Here is a 15,191-nt window from a genome sequence, read left to right as displayed (position 1 = left end):
GATAGCACTTGAGAGTCTGATAAAAGTAACCACGTATTTCAAAAGTATAAACTTATAATTGCAGAGAAACTGTCTGCTGATTCTTCATTATTCATTAACCACACGTTAAGCTACATTTTGTTAATATAACACCCAACATGTTAGTTGCTTGCTCCTCCACATAGCCACATTGCCTAATATAGTAAACCTATTTTAAGCTGTTAATCAGAGTAGCCTTTTAAAACTACAACTGAGAGGTGGAAATTGAGAAATGAATAACTCCACAACATTTTATTATCATATTTTAAAATAATTCCTCTCTTTTTAACAATACATGCATAAGGGCCCAAATAAAGAACATTTGCTGAAATCTTATATGCATTTATTGGAAAATTCAAATCAATGCAAATAGACATACCCCAAAATAAAAATACATTGCAATGAAGACAGGGTGAATCCAACTGATTCAGTTTTTTACAGCCAACATCCTGTTTTTCAGCAGCCAACCAAAACTTAGTCAGTTGGTACAACTCTTTTCTGCTGTACCTCCTTAGCCAATAATATCTGGAAATAGAGTATTGCATTTGAATACGAAAACTCCAGAAAGTCAAAATAAAGTCATTGGCACTTTCCCTTCTGCAAAGGTATCTTGAAACACCTTTGTGACTGAGAGAACTAAATTGGTAGTACAGACTTATATTGACTGAGTCTATTTCCTCAGATGCAGATATTCCAGATGAACACTGCTCTGTTGTTGAAATCTTGGTAACATTATGAATCTTCAACAAACTTATTCGTCTACACTCGAGCTCCTGACCCTGGAATAAAACATCTCCTAAATCAATGCTGTCTAACCCACTATTTCTTAAACTGCAAGTCCCGGCCCCAAATGAGGTCAGTTTAGCTCAATATTGAGGTCCCAAAAATTGGGCAACAGTAAAAGTTTGGTTGTTCTAGGTTTTTTCGGGCTATATGGCCATGGTCTAGAGGCATTCTCTCCTGACGTTTCACCTGCATCTATGGCAAGCATCCTCAGAGGTAGTGAGGTCTGTTGGAACTAGGCAAAAGGGTTTATGTATCTGTGGAATGACCAGGGTGAGACAAAGGACTCTTTTTTTGCTGGGGCTAGGTGTGAATGTTTCATCTGACCACCTTGATTAGCATACAATGGCCTGACTGCGCCTGGGGCAAACTTTTGTTGAGAGGTAATTAGATGTCCCTGCCTGTTTCCTCTCTGTTGTTGTGCTGTTGCAATTTTAGAGTTTTTTTTAATACTGGTAGCCAGATTTTGTTTATTTTCATGGTTTCCTCCTTTCTGTTGAAATTGTCCACATGCTTGTGTATTTCAATGGCTTCTCTGCGTAGTCTGACATGGTGGTTGTGGGAGTGGTCCAGTATTTCTGTGTCCTCAAATAAAATGCTGTGTCCAGGTTGGTTCATCAGGTGCTCTGCTATGGCTGATTTCTCTGGTTGAAGTAGTCTGCAGTGCCTTTCATGTTCCTTGATTCGTGTTTGGGTGCTGCGTTTGGTGGTCCCTATGTAGACTTGTCCACAGCTGCATGGTACACGGTAGACTCCTGCAGAAGTGAGAGGATCCCTCTTGTCCTTTGCTGAACGTAGCATTTGTTGGATTTTCTTGGTGGGTCTGTAGATAGTTTATATGTTGTGTTTCCTCATCAGCTTCCCTGTGCGGTCAGTGGTTCCCTTGCTGTATGGCAAGAACACTTTTTCTCTGGGTGGATCTTCATCTTTATTCTGATGAACCAACCTGGTCATTCCACAGATATATATATAAACCCTTTTGCCTAGTTCCAACAGATCTCACTACCTCTGAGGATGCTTGACATAGATGCAGGCGAAACGTCAGGAGAGAATGCCTCTAGACCATGGCCATATAGCCCGAAAAAACCTACAACAACCCAGTGATTCCGGCCATGAAAGCCTTTGACAATACATTGAACAGTAAAAGTTTTCTGAATATCACTTAGTGGCTGATTTAGACATTTACATGAATCTGTTATACAATATTTACAGTGGACTATGCATAAGACTCGCTGCCTCAGAGTGTTGTGGAAGCTCCTTCTGTGGGTGCTTTTAAACAGAGGCTAGATGGCTTTTTGTAGGTGATAATTTGATTGTTCTTTTCCTACATGGCAAGGGGTTGTTGGACTAGATGACCCATGCGGTCTCTTCCAGCTCCATGATTCTAAGATCCTTCAGCTCTACTTCATTAAAAAAAAAAAATTGGCCTGTTCAGCAAGCCTTGCAAATGCTTTGTTATCAGTAAATGTCTGAATTTTATACCTATTTCATATATCTATATACCCGTGGTCACATAAAGATTTATTGGGCTAAAAGGGGTCACAAGTTGAAAAGTTTTGGAAGTTCTGGTCTAACCCATATTCTTCTGATGATAGAACACTACAAGCTTGTTCAAACAAACTGTAGTATAGGTAATTAGGCAACATATATCATTCAGATCACTGGCTATTAATTCCTCCCAATTCATGAATTCTATACATTAGTCAAAAACCATGTATAAAATGGGAAGTCTAAACAGCTTTACTTGAAAAAACTACATCTTTAGCTAAGTGTTGGGATATGGATAAATTATATTTACTGTGGGAAACTAACACCATCCCCCTGAGTAGACATCCTAGAAAACATTACAAAATTAAATGGTTAACTGTTAGACCTTTCTACATAGAAAACTAGAAATTGTAGTCTTAGGAAGGGGTTGCTAAAAGAATGTTAAGAATGATCATAAATGGCTGTGCCCACCCATGACTTGAGAAGAAGAACCCATGATCACTACGTTTATTTATATCTTACAGTGTATGACTGCCTGGCAACTGAGCATACAACATGCCATAATAAAGCAAAAACAGTATATAATGAATACTGAGCCGGTCACTTAGTAGGCGTAATTAAAAGAAGTTCTTAATGAGCAAGCACATAAACATCAAGACTTAAAGAAAATCAAAATGCTTTCCCCTTGTTAGACTACATACGATTAGCTATGCTTTCTTATTCTGAAAACCTTCCCATTAAGCAATTTCTCTTTTAGATTTATTTGTAAGCCTTTCCCTCTTTTTCTTCAAATTTTCAAAAACAGACTTTATAGTTTTCCTAAACTTAGACTGAATAAAACTTATGCTTCAAAATCCCAGTACTTCAGAGTCATAACAGAAAAGACCCTGTTTCAAGCTACAGCTGAACCTATTATTACTCTACATACTAATTAGAGTCAAGCACCTAGGGTGACATGGGCAATATGTTTGAACACAAAAATATTGCTCAGTTATAGTTGTGGTTCTTCAAATACCCATCTAGAAATCCACAAATACTGGATCACTTGTCCAGTGGACTCTGTAAAAGCTCTAGAGTTGAGTGCTACTTTTATGGTACTATTGGCCCTCCCTATCCATGGATTCTGCACCCACAGATTCAACCAGCCACAGGTAGAATTTTAGAAAAATAATCCAAAAAACAAAAGTTTGATTTTCACAGTTTATATGAAGGATGCAGTTTGACTACATCATTGTATATAGAGGCAGCCCCCAAGTTACGAACAAGATAGGTTATGTAGATTTGTTCTTAAGGTCAGAACAGGTACATTTTAAAGTATAACTCCAGTCCTACCTACCTAGCTATCTATGTATGCATCCATAAATATACATACACATACATACACACACATACGCCAACAAACTTTGGAGAGCATAGGCAAAGGTTAATACCCCTGTGGAGTTTGTTTTGCTTCATGTGTCCGTTCAGAAGATTTCACCTCACTCTTTGTCCCTGTGATAATTAGAGTTTGAAAAATGTGACTTGTGGAAACAAGGATTGGTGACAAAGCTTCAGTGGAGATACCTTTTCCACATAACTCTTTCAGGAGTGAATTTCCCTTCTGAGAGGTAGATTTCTCGCACTTCCTGTTGTCTCACTTCCATTCTTAACTATGAGTCGTTTGTAAGTTAGGTTTGTAACTCAGGGACTGCCTATAATGGGACTTGAGTATTCAGATGTTATCTACATATGAAGCATTCTGGAACCAAACTCCAGCAGATGACGAGGGCCCACTGTAACACCATTCACTCCAACAACAGGTCAAGGAGCACTGTTGCAGACTTGCTTCCTCAGATTCTTTTTCATAAATTCTTTATCCTTTATTCTTTATCATCTTATCTCTCTCTCCCCCTCTATTTATTTATTTACAGTATTTATATTCCGCCCTTCTCACCCCGCAGGGGACTCAGAGCGGATTACAATGCACATAAAGCCAAACATACCAGGAATAAAAACCACACAAAATCTACCAATAACCTAAAGTTCCTCAAAGCGGACAGCAATCTCCCAAGGCTGACAAGAGCACAAGGTGCAGAGGTTGCTCCCTTGAAGTCCTAAAGCCCTGTACTCTGGCGCTCATGCTCCCTCTAGCTCTTAACTAAAAATGTTCCTCATATGCCAAAGCAAAACCCCGATCTACCTGTTCTTAACTCAAAAACTCTTAAGTTGGGATGCTCTTAAGCTGAGGTTCTACTGTATGTACATATTGAAAAACATTGAAGTAAAAATAGTAAAATGCAGCAAATCAATGTATAACAAAAAATACTTGAAATTCTTCAGCCAATGAAACAACTTTCTTGAAAAAAATGTAGCTTGAAACTTGAAGAAGTGGGAATAGGCTGTATAGCTGTTTATCTATTTAGTTGGTTGGTTCTTTAACATCTTGCTTCTCTCCTGGCACAGGACTATTACACAGAATTATTAATAACAAGATTAAAAGAGAATTAAATCACAGTTTGGTTTGTCCTCCAGTATCTAAAACACATATTGGTGTAAATATGCTTGTTTGAGGAATAGAAGTCATATGACAGCTTTGCTCATCCCTCTGACTTTGACTAGAAGGACATATGCTCTCAATTGTGACATAATTTAGAGCTACAGGTAGGGATAAGCCAAAATGCCTCCAATTACACGCTTCTTCAAGCTTAGAGCTGTATGAATTTGACCTTCTTCCCTCCCACACCTGGTATGAACTCATGGGGAGGATCTGGCTTGTTTTTTACTTGCTCCCATTGTTCCAACTTCAGAGCTAGAAAGACAAGTAGATTCATCTTGATCTCATGCTACACTGGTGACATAGTATTAAATCAGAAAGAGGTCTAAACATTCCAGATCTGATCTCAGAAGCTGAACATATTCTGTAGTGGTTAGTAATTGGAAGAGAAAGTGCCAGGAACTACCAAGTGCTCTATGTTAAATTCTGGGGAAGGCAACAACTAACCTCTTCTGAATAAATCCTGCTAACAAACACCTAAGATGGAGTTGACTTGAAGGCACACAATAACTAATAACTCATATTACGTCAGAAATAAACCCTACACAAGGAAGTGGGGCTAGCAATTGTTTGTCAATCCATGATTATTTGCACTTATACTAGTCCAAGTGGTGCTTTTGAAATCAAACATGGCACCCCAAATTGGGTTTAGAAACAAACCAGTTGCCAGTGAAATGTTCAGACTTGTCAAATTACATTCCCAAGAAGTCTTCCCAATTAAAAGTTTAAAAACCAGTTAAATGCACCTTTATACACAACATAGTACACATTAAAAAAATCTTCCTGTCCAATATTATTTACAACTAATTTACCAATCTAAGTTAATAAAAATCACTCCATGCCACAACAAGCCTTTTCAGAGTATTGTCACTTTTGAGATATCTCCTGGATTAGAGTTTGACTTGATCACTATACTTCAATAATGCCAGGATATTTTCTTTGTATGTTGAATAAGTTTACTGTTATTTATGGGGAAAATTCCTGCATAATATGAGCCAGGATTAAAAGAGACTTCGTATTAAAACTCCCATTTTCTTTACTTTTGAAATAGTGTAGAAAAATGTGGATTAAATGCCCTCATTTGTCATATGAATCAAGACTTAAGCTTTTAGCAAAAGCTTCTCCAAAGGTTACCATGTTTATTACTTTCAATTCAGTTTTCCTCAGAATTCTAATTGCATTTTAAAGCTTCCACTAGAAAAGAGAAAAAAGCAGTGGACTGGAATGGGAAATTGCTTGATTATAGAATTTGAAATTGGCAGTCCTGTTCACATGTGATATAAATTCTTGATTGTAACATTATTTACCTCCCATGAAGTCCAATTTGAAAGTTATTAATGTTATCAAGCAGTTGAATCCATACCCAGTTACATAAGATTAATGGCATTACCAATTTCAACCATCTGCCTCAAGAAAGAACACTTATGGAGCTTTTCCGTGTTGTTTCTTATTCAAAAGGAAGAGCACCAAGACAAAGAAATGTACAACGTTCTGCAAAACAAATTTAGGTCTAAACAATGGAATAGCATGGGAGCATCTTTCTTTTACCAACACAGCTTCTGATGTGATTAAAAATAGTCCATAATACGTTTTTACTTAAGATAATTTATATTTTCCCTGTGTTTTTATGATCAAATACAATATTAAGTGAAAGTTGGCTAAAACCCTATGTAAACTTACATGGGAGTAGATCTCACCAAACACAGGATTTCTTTCAAACATGTGTAGGACTGCACTGGGCACTATACCTAACTATACAGTGAAGCACTACCTAGTTAGTTTCTGCAACTAAGGAAGCCTTTATTGTTTAGATCCCATGTTAAATCAAAATGTTTGATTTGGCCAAGGTCTCCCAGTCCGTTTCCATGGTTAAGCAAGGATTTGAATCCTGGTCTTTCGAGTCCAATACTCTTAACCACTACACCATGCTGGCTCATAGACATAACTTAGCAAAATCCAGCATATTAAGGGTCAACAGTATCTAGAAAGCATTCAGTTGTATATTCCAGCTTTCAAAAATGCATCTATAGCAGGTAAATAAAACATCTTGTTGGAGTTGTTGAGGAACATCTCTTTTGGAAATTAACTTCAAACAAACTAAACTGCACAGCTGAGCCTTGGATAGAACAACTAGTACCCTTCCTCCAACAGGGAAAGTTCCTAAACCAGAAGATTTTCTATACCTGCTGAGCACTTTTTCTGAGAATATTCATCTTCATTCACCCCACTTGCTTCAATCTGTGATTTCCAGCGTTGGGTCCCCTAATTACTCTAAGAAGCCCAAGTCGACAGCAAAGGATTCTAGGAGCTGCAGTTCATTATTTTAGGACAATGGTTCCCAACCTGTGGTCTGTGGACCACCAGTAGTCTGCAAGGACTAAAATATGGTCTATGGCCTCACCGTTATTACACCGTTGCAATGAGAGTAACTGCTATCACAAAACCCTCTTCTAATGCGGAGGCTTATTAAATAGGGTTTTCTGTGGGTGAGCATATGGCGATTATTGGATGGGATATGTTCTGTATCAGAAACTATAACTGTTGTAGTCATTCCAATGCAATTTTCTTAATCAGCACCCCAAATAACCAAACCAAATCTAAAGTTGACCAATCTAAAGTTGACTGATTCTTAACCCTTTTGGTACTAATGTTGGAGAGTGATCCCCAGTCAAGTGATACTTTGTCAAAAATAAGTTGGAAACCACTGTATTAAGGGGATCCACTAACCATTGATGCAGGGTGCAGCTACACTGCCAAATAACACGGTTTGAACTGTATTATATGGGTCTATTGACCATATAAAACAGTTCATACTGAGATTCATCATTACATCATGATACCCTTACAACCGATCCAACACATGTTTTATCAAAGGCTCAATAGGCTCGGTACTGAGTACTGCCATGCAAGTATATGGGAGACAGTAGCCCCAGCTAAACACAGTATATTAGAAAAAGATCAAATTAAGACAGTACTGTCAAATAGTATTAGCCATTATGTTTCTAAAACATAATTCTATTTTCTTCTGTGTACATCTTACCAATCTACAAACACTTAATTAAACTTCTTTTTCTTTACAGGAGGCTACTATTATATTTTTACTATATTAGCAGAATCATCTAAATGATTGAAAGTGCTTTTAAATTGAAGACTATAACATGTTCAGCTCTTAGTTTTTCCTTGGTACAATTTTAAAAAGCCATTTTGTGCACACACCCATTCTAGCTAGGGTTTTGTTTTTTAATTGAGCATCTTCTAATGCATAAATACCATCATTTGAGAGGCTAAGGTTCATAGGTAAGTGTCAAATTTAAACAAGCACTCCACTGTAAAATTTAAAAATTACTATAGTTTAAATACTGGAATATTTAACATGCTAAGCATAATGCTTTCTGTTTGCACCCAGAATAATTGTAACAGCATGTCTGAAACAGCTTTGCAAAGACAATGCAAAAAAAAAAAAAAAAGATCTTCGATTACTGCTCATATTGCTCATTTATATGCAAGACCTGAAGCAACCTCCAATGTCAGACTAGTGTCCAATATCATTTTAGACATAGTAACAGAGTTCACGTTACATACAATGTCTTCTTTTTTTCTCTCAAATGTCCTAGTGTTTTCCCCACCTCTAATACCTACACAAGGGGCAGTTGAGGTTTTCTTATTTTTATATATAAGTTGTTACACTATGCAGAGAATACTGCTTGTTTTTAATTCTACTGTGATAGGGTTTTCCTCCTCTGATTCACATTTTGCCTCAGCTATCTGGAAAATATCTTATAAGCAACTGCACTCAAAATGCAAATTGACATACAATAACAACTTCCAAGTTAAAGGTATACAACACAAGCTTTACTTAATCTATAAAATTTATGTAGATTTATAGTATTTAAGACTTATAGATTAAATCTAGCTGCAAACAGGAAATGTAACAGCTTCTTACGCTGGTTACTGAACATTTCTGCACTGGAAACCATGGCTCCTTCTACAGCGTCAACCTCTTTGGTCTATTACCCCCAATAGCTATAATTTTATTAACATACACATGACTACTTATATCCAAGAGAAAAGGTAACCCGTCAAGATGGTTTACAGAGAAACTGTGCTAAAATATATATTTTAAAATGACACGTCCACATGTATTTGGTGTTTAATATTCAAAAAGCTATGCCTTCTAATAGCTAATAGCCATTAACATATTTCAATGAGGCTTCACCAAGACAAGACACACATGGATGTATCATGTGAAGTAAGCAAAATACCTATAAATCAGACACCAGAGGTGCCTTTTGAAAAAATAGTTATGATTGTAAACCAATATAGATTTACAAGTGCCAAACATTCACAATAATATATGCTGTCCTTTCACCTGCACTTGATTTAAGGGAAAATACTATATTTCATTCATTTTCAGACACAGCACCCCAAAAACAACGGTTCCTATTTGAAAAAATAGTTATGATAATAAACCAACACTGATTTATGAGTACCAGCAATATTATCCAGACTTCCACGTGCATTTGTTTTATTCAAAGACACCCTCATTCATTTTGAAGCACATTACCCCAAGAACAGCAATGGTTTCTATTAAAATAACACAGCTGAACTGCATGGCAAAAACAGACTGGCAGCAAACATTTTTCCCCGAGAAACTTGGCCAGACAGAGACACACACATTGGAATTCCAACCAGCCAGTCAGTAAGCACCTTGCAAAGCAGCAAAACAAAACTTTACATAGATAAATAACACCACACACAAAACACAAAAAAATGCTTGCTTGTCTCAACCAGTATCCCCAAAAACAATAATGCTGTGGTTTGTTGCAGTCCTAGCCACTATCCATGAGCTACTAAAAGTGCATCTACACTTCAGAAATAATGCAATTTGACACCACTTTAAATGCCATGGCTTAATGCTATGGAAGGTTGGGAGTTGTAGTTTTACACCAGACATGGGCAAACTTGGGCCCTCCAGGTGCTTTTAACTTCAACTCCCAAAATCCCTAACAGCCTACTGGCTATGAGGAATTATGGGAGTTGAAGTCCAAACACCTGGAGGGCCGAAGTTTGCCCATGCCTGTTTTACACAGTCTTTAGCTTTAAGGGCCCCCTGGTGGTGCAGCGGGTTAAACCGCTGAGCTGTTGAACTTACTGACTGAAAAGTTGGCTGTTTGAATCCAGGGAGCAAGGTGAGCTCCTGTTGTTAGATCCAGCTTCTGCCAATTTAGCAGTTTGTAAACATGCAAATGTGAGTAGATCACTAGGTACCACTTCAGCAGGAAGGTAACAGCGCTCCACAGAATCATGCCAGCCACATGACCTTGGAAGTGTCTATGGACAACGCTGGCTCTTCAGCTTAGAAATGGAGATGAGCACCACACAGAGTCGGAAACAACCAGACGTAATGTCATGGGGAAACCTTTACTTATCTTTCTTTGACAAAGAAAGAGTGCTGGCAAGCACACACACACACCCCACCAAACTACAACTTCCATGATTCGATAGCAGTCCAAGTAGTGCCGAACTATGGGCACTTCCACACAGCCCTATATCCCAGAATATCATGGCAGAAAATCCCACAATATCTGCTTTGAACTGGGGAGCCTTCTCCACAGCCCTATATCCCAAAATATTAAGTCAGAAAATCCCACAATATCTGCTTTGAACTGGGTTATCTGAGTCCACACTGCCATATTTCCCAGTTCAAAGCAAATAATGTGGAATTTTATTCAGCTGTCTGGAAGGGGCATGGGTTATCTGAGTCCACACTCAGATAATGTGGGATTTTTCACCTTGATATTCTGGGATATCAAGGTGGAAGCACTCTGAATCTATTCTACAGTGTTAAGGCTGTGGGCTGCTTCTATCTATCTCAGCCAGACTCAACCACTAAGGCTTTTGCAGCCTCCCACTTTTGGCTTTTATACTCCTGTTCAGGTAGGTAAAGGTAAAGGTTTTTCCCTGACATTAAGTCCAGTTGTGTCCGACTCTGGGAGTTGGTGCTCATCTCCATTTCTAAGCCGAAGAGCCAGCGTTGTCCATAGACACCTCCAAGGTCATGTGGCCAGCATGACTGCATGGAGCGCTGTTACCTTCCCGCCGGAGCGGTACCTATTGATCTACTCACATTTGCATGTTTTCGAACTGGTAGGTTGGCAGAAGCTGGGGCTGACAGCAGAAGCTCATGCCACTTCAATCAACAAGTTTAGCAGCTCAGCGGTTTAACCCACTGCGCCACCAGGGGCTCCTGTTCACAAGGAGACAAATGAAAGCTGCTGCTGTTCATTCCCAAACCCCATCATCCCCAAGCAGGAAAAGAGCAGGCAGCTCTTAACATAACCCTATATCACAGAATATCAAGGCAAAAAATCCCCCAATATTTGCTTTGAACCAAGTTATCTGAGTCCACACTGCCATTTATTCCAGTTCAGAGCAGATACTCTGGGATTTTCTGCCTGGATATTCTGGAAAATAGGGCTGTGTGGAAGGGCCCCAGAAAAGAGGTGAAAGGTCTTGAAAGGAAGGCATACCTTCCCAAATTTGCCTCCTCCTTTTTAAAAGGAAGCAGCAGCAGAACCAGGAAACCAGAAGGAAATATTCATCTCACTTCATTCCTTCCCAAAGAGACACACCAAGGGCCTTTCGACACAGACCCCTATATCCCAGAATATCAAGGCAGAAAATCCCACAATATCTGCTTTGAACTGGGTTATCTAAGGCCCCTTCCACACAGCCCTCTATCCCACAATGTCAAGGCAGGAAATCCCACATTATCTGAGTGTGGATGCAGATAATCCACTTCAAAGCAGATATTGTGGGATTTTCTGCCTTGATAATCTGGGATATAGGGCTGTGTGGAAGAGCCCTAAATCCACTCTCAGATAATGTGGGATTTTCTGCCCTGATATTCCAGGATATAGGGCTGTGTTGAAGCTTTTTCTTGAGAGGGCTTCTCTCCCCAAATGCATGTGAAGGAGAAACCCCTTCGGCACTGCCATATAAAATCCAGATTATCTGATTTGAACCGGATTATACAGCAGTGTGGGCTCATATAATCCGGTTCAAAGCAGATCATATAGACTTCTCTTGCTTTGATCATTAATCTGAGGCTCCTTCCACACAGCTGAATAAAATCCCACATTATCTGTTTTGAACTGGGATATATGGCAGTGTGGACTCAGTTCAAAGAAGATAATGTGGGATTTCCTGCCTTGATATTCTGCGATATAGGGCTGTGTGGAAAGTCCTTCGCTTCGATTCCTTCAAGGAGTTTTCCTCTCCAAATACACGCGAAAGAGAAACCCCCTTCGACGCTGCCATATAAAATCTAGATTATCTGCTTTGAATCTGATTATATGGTGGTGTGGGCTCATATAATCCGGTTTAAAGCAGATCGTGTAGATTTCTCTCGCTTTGATCATTAATCTGAGGCTCCTTCCACACAGCTGAATAAAATCCCACATTTTCTGCTTTGAACTGGGATATATGGCAGTGTGAGCTCATATAATCCAGTTTAAAGCAGATCGTGTAGATTTCTCTCGCTTTGATCATTAATCTGAGGCTCCTTCCACACAGCTGAATAAAATCCCACATTTTCTGCTTTGAACTGGGATATATGGCAGTGTGGACTTATATAATCCGGTTCAAAGCAGATCGTGTAGATTTCTCTCGCTTTGATCATTAATCTGAGGCTCCTTCCACACAACTGAGTACAATCCCACATTGTCTGCTTTGAACTGGGATATATGGCAGTGTAGACTCAGTTCAAAGAAGATAATGTGGGATTTCCTGCCTTGATATTCTGGGATATAGGGCTGTGTGGAAAGTCCTTCGCTTTGATTCCTTCAGGGAGTTTTCCTCCCCAAATACACAGGACACTGCCATATAAAATTATCTGCTTTGAACTGGATTGTATGGCAGTGTGGGCTCATATAATCCGGTTCAAAGCAGATCGTATAGATTTATCTCGCTTTGATCATTAATCAGAGGCTCCTTCCACACAGCTGAGTAAAACCCCACATTATCTGCTTTGAACTGGGACATATGGCAGTGTGGACTCATATAATCCGGTTCAAAGCAGATCGTATAGATTTCTCTTGCTTTGATCATTAATCTGAGGCTGAGTAAAATCCCACATTATCTGCCTTGAACTGGGATATATGGCAGTGTAGACTCATATAATCCAGTTTAAAGCAGATCGTATAGATTTCTCTCGCTTTGATCATTAATCAGAGGCTCCTTCCAAACAGCTGAGTAAAACCCCACATTATCTGCTTTGAACTGGGATATATGGCAGTGTGGATTCATATAATTCGGTTCAAAGCAGATCGTATAGATTTCTCTTGCTTTGATCATTAATCTGAGGCTGAGTAAAATCCCACATTAACTGCCTTGAACTGGGATATATGGCAGTGTGGGCTCATATAATCCGGTTCAAAGCAGATCGTACAGATTTCTCTCGCTTTGATCATTAATCTGAGGCTCCTTCCACACAGCTGAATAAAATCCCACATTGTCTGCCTTGAACTGGGATATATGGCAGTGTGGACTCAGTTCAAAGCAGATAATGTGGGATTTTCTGCCTTGATATTCCGTGGAAGGGCCCTCTCCCACTCTCTCTCCCACACACTTCGTTCCTTCGAGGAGTTACTTACCAAAAATACACGTGAAGGCGTTCCTTCCTTCCTTCCAGTTCCTTCCTCACGTTACCTACCCCCCAAATAACCATACACGTGAAGAAGGGAAGGTCAGGCTCCCACTCTGGTTCCTGGTGTCCTCCTTCCACGTTTCCTCACACATTGAGGCACCTCACAACTCAAAACAAAACAGGAGGAAAGACTTCTTGGCCTTTTCCAAAGCGGCGCCCCCTTCTGGAAGGAAAAAAATAATAAAGGAGGACCCCGCGCCTGTCTCTAGTCAGAACTCCAACTCCATCCACTCAGATTGGGAAGGAAACAAGGCACTCACCGGGAGGGAGGAAGGAAGGAAAGAAGAGCCGAGCGCGCCTCTCTCTCTTTCTCTCTCTCTCTCTTTCTCTCTCTCACCCTCTCTTTCGCCTCTCGCGCTCAGCTCGGCGCCGCCATTTTGATCGCTGCCTGGATTTAAAAGAGGAACCAGCCTCCCTCGGAAAAAAGAGCCGGAGCCAGGCCGGCAATGCCGCGCAAGGGCCGCTGGGAAATGTAGTCTGCAAGGCTCCCTCTGGGAGGCATAGCGAAGGGGCGCCCGCTCTCTCCGGAGGCGGTGCTCGCCCAGGCCACGCCCCCTCCGCGCCGCTATTGGCTCAAACGCGGTGCATGGCCACGCCCCCTACACGCATATATTATTACACTCACTCAACCAGGCATGGGCAAACTACGGCCTTCCCTCCAGGTATTTTGGACTTCAACTCCCACCATTCCTGACAGCCTCAGGCCCCTTCCTTTTCCCCCTCAGCCGCTTAACGGCTGAGGGGGAAAAGGAAGGGGCCTGAGGCTGTCAGGAATGGTGGGAGTTGAAGTCCAAAACACTTGAAAGGCCAAAGTTTGCCATGCCTGCACTAAGCAGAGCCCCGCAAAGCCTCTTGGGAGTTGTAGTCTCGCCACGAGAGGAGCTTCTTCCTTTGGAAAAATGAGGCAGTCATTCTTCCACTGGAGGGTGTTCTTCCACTGGAGTGCAACGCTAATGTCCTGGCTTAACATGTTGCTCGTGTAAGCCTCTATTGCAGTGGCTCTCAACCTGGGGTCCCCAGATGTTTTTGGCCTTCCAGTCCCAGAAATCCTAACAGCTGGCTGGGATTTCTGGGAGTTGTAGGCCAAAAACATCTGGGGACCCAAGGTTGAGAAGTACTGCTCTATTGTGTTGGGCATAAGATAAGTAAAAATTATGTGCTATGCTAATTATGTAATGTTATGTATTCTGTCGCCGCTGGAGCCAAAATTAAATGCTTCTAAAAGAGGATGCAAGGCTTGCGTCCAGCGGGAAGCCCGGGGGCCCAAGAAAGAACCTTTAGAGGAATTTCTCCTATTAAACAGGCTTTAGGAGACTTAAGCTTAAATACAACAGTCTTTCAGTTCTTGTGGGTTTTTTCGGGCTATATGGCCAAGTTCTAGAGGCATTTCTCCTGACGTTTCGCCTGCATCTATGGCAAGCATCCTCAGAGGTGAGACCTCACCTCTGAGGATGCTTGCCATAGATGCAGGCGAAACGTCAGGAGAAATGCCTCTAGAACTTGGCCATATAGCCCGAAAAAACCCACAAGAACTGAGTGATTCCGGCCATGAAAGCCTTCGACAATACAACAGTCTTTATTAATAAACAAGCAGGAATTGTAAAATTTCTAAATAGTCTATTGGCTTTTGCAGTCTTGTTTGCAGGAAACAGGCACTATCTT

The 15,191-nt window shown here is 40.4% G+C and overlaps 1 protein-coding gene across 8 annotated transcripts in view; it reads right to left on the bottom strand.

The window, feature by feature from the left end:
- The window catches only part of NCOA3 (nuclear receptor coactivator 3), a 115,142-nt gene extending 101,146 nt beyond the window's left edge, over positions 1-13,996 (bottom strand). For 5 of the 8 annotated variants that reach the window (XR_010909920.1, XM_060772151.2, XM_060772155.2 and 2 more), the window contains exon 1: positions 13,790-13,996. The gene's annotated coding sequence lies outside the window, so the exon portion shown is untranslated. Of the gene's footprint in view, positions 1-13,476; positions 13,662-13,789 lie in introns of those variants that run through there. The other 3 variants (XM_067468178.1, XM_067468182.1, XM_067468180.1) reach the window with 1 other exon arrangement.
- Between the last annotated feature and the right edge of the window lie 1,195 nt (positions 13,997-15,191).

Source organism: Anolis sagrei, chromosome 4 (assembly GCF_037176765.1).
Source record: "Anolis sagrei isolate rAnoSag1 chromosome 4, rAnoSag1.mat, whole genome shotgun sequence".
NCBI classification, from domain to species: Eukaryota; Metazoa; Chordata; class Lepidosauria; order Squamata; family Dactyloidae; genus Anolis; species Anolis sagrei.
This window is presented reverse-complemented; position numbering and strand designations above follow the sequence as displayed.